This window comes from Patiria miniata, unplaced genomic scaffold (assembly GCF_015706575.1).
Source record: "Patiria miniata isolate m_02_andy unplaced genomic scaffold, ASM1570657v1 HiC_scaffold_7, whole genome shotgun sequence".
Classification (NCBI taxonomy): Eukaryota; Metazoa; Echinodermata; class Asteroidea; order Valvatida; family Asterinidae; genus Patiria; species Patiria miniata.
The window spans coordinates 2,415,036-2,421,430 of NW_024037074.1; positions in this window are offsets into that span (position 1 = coordinate 2,415,036).

The window sequence follows — 6,395 nt, forward strand, 5'->3', positions numbered from 1 at the left end:
GTCGCTAGAGAGAGCTAGAGAGAGAGAGAGAGGGGGAGGGGGGGGGGGGGGGGAGGGGGGTCGACACCTCATTCAAATTTCTGTCGGCAAATCCATAATTGTTGTTGCAAAGTTTGTAACATTGAGGGGCCTTTTTTATATTATTTGACAGTTGTCGGCAAATTTTGAAATCTGAGGACCCCGTTTTTGTTTTGTTTTGTGGATTGTCGGATTTTGCCGGTACGCAAACCTGTCGTCAGGCAAATTTGGTCCTACACCCACCATTGGAAATGTTCTAGCGACGCCCCTGACATACTTTATGACACTAGATGGCAACATTAAAGGCCTTATTGTTTGGGATTACGGACGTCATCAAAAATGCGGACGTCATCAAAGAGCCTGACAAGAAAGTCAAAGGTCACGCAGCGAGCTTCCTGATTAAACCGTATTCCCAATTGTTAGGATTATAATTTTTGTCTATTTGATTAAATCAAAGCAGATAAATTCAGTCTTAATCAAGTTCATCCTAAATTTTGATTTTAACGAGTGGTCTGGGTATAGTCGTAAATCGTAGTATTGTCGTGAAATGTTACGTATATTTATTACTTACTTTTTTCATGTTTTTTTTCATGTTTATTTATTATGTTACTAAGGTGCACTATAATGTAATTTTTTTTGACGGTATTTGAGATAACATGAAATAAGTCTACGTATTTTTTTCCTCACTAAGTATATGTGTTTTTAATTAACTGAAAAACTGCTTTCTTGGTGTAAGGAGGGGGCCGAGCGGGGACAAGAGATGAACTGGGTTAAAGGTAGGCACTGCAGATTCTTTCTGCGATCTCTCTCCAGCCGGGGCTGGTTTTATTGTGGAGCTGCACATGGACCTGGACCTGCACAAGTCTGTGAAAGATTGTGCAGGCGGTCAAAAATACAGAAGATTATTAATTAGACAAATTGTGATACAATTATGACTGACAGTTGAATATAAATAAACTAAAAGTGACTCCGTACATTTATAATGCATAATAATGAAAACAAATTGACTATAAGAAAAGCTGTCTCCAATATACTCTAATTCCTTGTGTCGTAATTTGTCTCAACTTGTCTTCCTGCAGCGATGAACATTCCTTCTAATATAAATTCAATCCATCAATTAAACCATCAATCGCAAGGATGCCATAGAAACGGTAGGCAACTGGGATATGGGACACAAACACTGATGACAAATCAGTAGACGAAAATTCAATTTAAAACATCTTGTATTTCTCAAGTTGTTGCCCCCCAAACGAGTTTGGTGGTGGATGTTATTATCGAGACCACTATCTATGTGGCGCGCCCTCTATAGAAAGAATATTGGTGCGGATGCTGCCAAGGGCGGATCCAGGAGGGGGGGGGGGGGGGGGGCAAAGGGGGCCATGGCCCCCCCCCCCCCAAAAACGAAACCAATTTTTTTTTTTATGTGACATCGCAATAAAGGCAGGCAATGAGTACACCACCATCTTTTCCTCAAAAAACATTGGTTAAAGTGGTCAGAAATTGCCTCAGATCGCACCACAAGGCATCTAGAATCCAAAATTTTTTCGGGGCCCTTAAGCGGGCCCCGAACCCCACGCCGTAATTTTTTGGACCCACTTTTTGGGGGACCAAACACTTTTTTGGCCCCCCCTAAAATTGTGTCCTGGATCCGCCCTTGGATGCTGCACTATTGAACAAAAATAACAACTCAGTTTCCGATCAATAACTCAAGAAATACAAGATGTATTAAACTGAAATTTCGGGCAATTAATTTCCACGATGTGTAACAGAGGTGTATTGAATATCATGAGAAACAGTCCAACAATAAAAATAATATGATCGTAACAATGTAGTGATTTACAAGCGAAAAATACACATTGATTTTCATTCGGATTGCATTTGTCGCGCTTAAAACACTGTATTGTTACGGTCAATATTGCTTCATTGTTTGACGGTTTCTTATGAAATTAAATCTCGTAATGTTAAACATAATGAAAAATCACTAGACGAAAATTCAATTTAAAACATCTTGTATTTCTGGAGTTGTTGCCCCCAAACGAGTTTGGTCGTGGATAATTATCGAGACCACTATTTATGTGGCGCGCCCTCTATTAAATTAAAAAATATTGGTGCGGATGCTGCACTATTGAACAAAAAAACAACTCGTTTTCCGTACAACAACTCAAGAAATACAAGATGTATTAAACTGAAATTTCGTGCAATTATTATCCACGATGTGTAACAGAGGGGTATTGAATATCATGAGAAACAGTCCAACGATAAAAATAATATGATCGTAACAATGTAGTGATTTACACGCGAAAAATACACATTGATTTTCATTCGGATTGCATTTGGCGCGCTTAAAGCACTGTATTGTTACGGTCAATATTGCTTCATTGTTTGACGGTTTCTTATGAAATTAAATCTCGTAATGTTAAACATAATGAAAAATCACTAGACGAAAATTCAATTTAAAACATCTTGTATTTCTGGAGTTGTTGCCCCCAAACGAGTTTGGTGGTGGATAATTATCGAGACCACTATTTATGTGGCGCGCCCTCTATTAAATAAAAGAATATTGGTGCGGATGCTGCACTATTGAACAAAAATAACAACTCGTTTTCCGAACAACAACTCAAGAAATACAAGATGTATTAAACTGAAATTTCGTGCAATTATATTCCACGATGTGTAACAGAGGGGTATTGAATATCATGAGAAACAGTCCAACAATACAATTTACATGATCGTAACAATGTAGTGTTTTACACGCGAAAAACACACATTGATTTTCATTCGGATTGCATTTGTCGCGCTTAAAACACTGTATTGTTACGGTCAATATTGCTTCATTTTTTTGACAGTTTCTTTTGAAATTTAATCTCGTAATGTTAAACATAATGACAAATCACTAGACGAAACATCTCGTATTTCTGGAGTTGTTGCCCCCCCCCCCCCAAACGAGTTTGGTGGTGGATAATTATCGAGACCACTGTTTATGTGGCGCGTCCTCTATTGAAAGAATATTGGTGCGGATGCTGCACTATTGAACAAAAATAACAACTCAGTTTCCGATCAATAACTCAAGAAATACAGTATGTATTAAACTTAAATTTTGTGCAATTAATTTCCACGATGTGTAACAGAGGTGTATTGAATATCATGAGAAACAGTCCAACTATAAGAATAATATGATCGTAACAATGTAGTCTTTTACATGCAAAAAATACACATAGACTTTCATTCGGATTGCATTTGTCGCGCATAAAACACTGTATTGTTACGGTCAATATTGCTTCATTGTTTGACAGTTTCTTATGAAATTAAATCTCGTTATGTTAAACATAATTTTTATTGACAAATCATTAGACGAAAATTCAATTCAAAACATTTTGTATTTCTGGAGTTGTTGCCCCCCAAACGAGTTTGGTGGTGGATAATTATCGAGACCACTATTTATGTGGCGCGCCCTCTATTGAAAGAATATTGGTGCGGATGCTGCACCATTGAACAAAAATAACTCATTTTCCGAATAACAACAACTCAAGAAATACAAGATGTATTAAACTGAAATTTCGTACAATTATTTTCCACGATGTGTAACAGAGGGGTATTGAATATCATGAGAAACTGTGCAATAATAGAATAATGTGATCGTAACAATGTAGTGTTTTACACGCGAAAATACACGTTGATTCTCATTCGCATTGCATATAACCAGCACGTTGTCGAGTCTTAAAAGTTGGTATTATGAAGCCCGGGAAGGGACAGGGTTAAATTTTTTTTTGGAGTTTGCTAATTCGTTAGCACGAATTACTAATTCGTTCGCACGAATTACTAATTCGTTCGCACGAAATACTAATTCGTGGGAACGAATTAGTAATTCGTTCGCACGAATTAGTAATTCGTGGGAACGAATTACTAATTCGTGCGAACGAATTACTAATTCGTGGGAACGAATTAGCAAACTCCAGTAATTCGTTCGCACGAATTACCAATTCGTTCGCACGAATAACTCTAGTAATTCGTTCCCACGAATTAGTAATTCGTTCCCACGAATTAGTAATTCGTTCGCACCCTGTCACTTCCGGGCTTCATAAACTGGCGATTTCTGCAGACACCGAAGAAAATTCTGGCTTTCTCACTCGCCGCATCACATGCTCTGAAATAACATGCAGTGCAGGAATTTACGCATATGTCCTACATGTAAAGTCGTGATTGGCTGACAGTCCTCAATCTATGGTCACGTGCCAACCGTTGCTATAGGTGCTTTGTGATCTATGGGGAACGTCTTTATGGAATTTCTTGTGATAGCCCAGAACGCCTTTGCCATGACCTTGCAAGAATTCACTTTTGGCTCAAATTCATGGTCTCTTGACCAATTATCGTGCATGGTTGTATCGTATTTGACCATGTGGCGCACACCCAAAAATAGAAAATAGAGTGTTTTCAATTGTCACCTTTTTTATTTTTGGTATAAGTTCTTTGTCTTGTCGTGCTTTTCTAACAGTTTGTGTATAAACAAAATGCAAAACATTTATAACGGTACCATAAGTTCTTAAATTGTGCCGGTTTGGGGACAAAATCATGAAAAAAATATGATTTTGCTCCCAAAGTAAGCAGATAGAGCGCCCTATAGCGGTAACACTTTTTGATGCCAAATTTTGTTTGATCGGATGAATATTGGCCTCCAGGATGTTTGAACTGAAATTGCATTTGAATGAAAATGTACACATTATGCCAAAAACACAACCGAGCACAATGTAGTAAAGCGTCTTCTGGGAGTCACCGCAGCACAAAAAATCCCCGACGCCATATTATAGTTTAGCATTAAACCAACATCTACTGTCAAATTTTAGGAAAATCATCTTAGGCATTTTGCAAATAAGAAAGGGAGTTCTAAGTCTGAATCGACTCTCATCTATTTGACGTCTCCGGAGAGGTTTTTTTCGCATTTTTTGGGCAACTATTTTGGCGCTTCTGCTGACAGGAATTGAGTCTGGTGTCTACACAAAGGCGAACACTGAAAGCGTCTAAAACAGCATTGCTATTGATATACAGTACATTTCAACAGTGATGTACTGTCCTTGTATTGCGAATGCGCATTCTTTTTTACATTGACATAATTAAGTCTGCTGCCACCAAGTGCCGGAAAATGTCCTAGTTTGTTCGACAGCGTCATCCTCTTGTATTCTGCGAACCAGCAGGAGAATCAAGGTTTTTCTACTTTATTACTATTTCATTTATTATTGTTTCTACATACTTCAAAGCAAACTATTACGATATCACATCATGCATGGCATATGTATATAAATAATTAATATGTACATTTCACTTCGTAAAAACGACATTGCACGTACTGAGCTACCTACTGACAAATATTACACATCATGGACTGGATTCGCTTAATTTATTTGTACGAATAAAACAGATTAATAAAAGGTGAGCTTACATCAATAAGAGTGACACCGATAATATGAAAATTTTTGAAAAACAGGTACCTTATATATATACCTTAGATATTTTATTAAATATATCTAACAAATTTAAAGTTTTAGAATTTGAAAAACTGAAAGATTCACGACAAAACTACAAGAATGATTACAATTTTGAGTTAAAAATTCGGTCAAGTCCTCGATTATATCATTAAACGTTTGTAAATTGAAAAAAAGGAGATATTACTGGATAGCAGCACAATAGCGTACGTGTGGTGAATTACATCAGCATGAACGTTCAGGCACAGTAAAGCAATTGTAATATCTTTAATCAATTTGAAATTGCGTCTAGGATAGTTCCAACACGGATTGAATGGAATCACTGGTGCGCTATTAAAATGATTCCTTGCAATTCTCTCATTTCCGAGCTGGTATAAAATGTCTCGTCCTTTTGTTCACCGAACGAGTTGGTAATTTACCAAAACGCTTTAACAGTTGTTTTCATGTCAGTGTAATGTTACCATCGTATAATCTAAAGTAATAGTCAAAGTGTGAAGAGCATCGGAACAGGCTAATATGACTCCTTCATGAATTCAGAAAAACAGTCCTTTACTGTTCCATAATTATGTACGCGGCTATTTACATTTTGGTCCTTACAGATTGAAAAAGTAGCAGTTTTGAATCTCCTTCATATACAGCCCACCAGCTTCCTGCTGAGTCGCGATGTTCAATTGGCACTGCATCTTCCCTGGTCCCATCTCAAGCAGGTTGAAGGAGCCGCATCGAGGATCCAATCGACAGGCTTTACCGCACGCCAGCACGCCATTCACCGGTAGCTCCTTCACAATGTGATCGACGAGGCACGGTGAGGCGATACGACCAGCGGGGTTGGTCTCAAGGCAGAACAGGGTGGTTTCTTTCTGGATTGGTCGTTCGCAGACTGCGTATTTGGAAATTGAA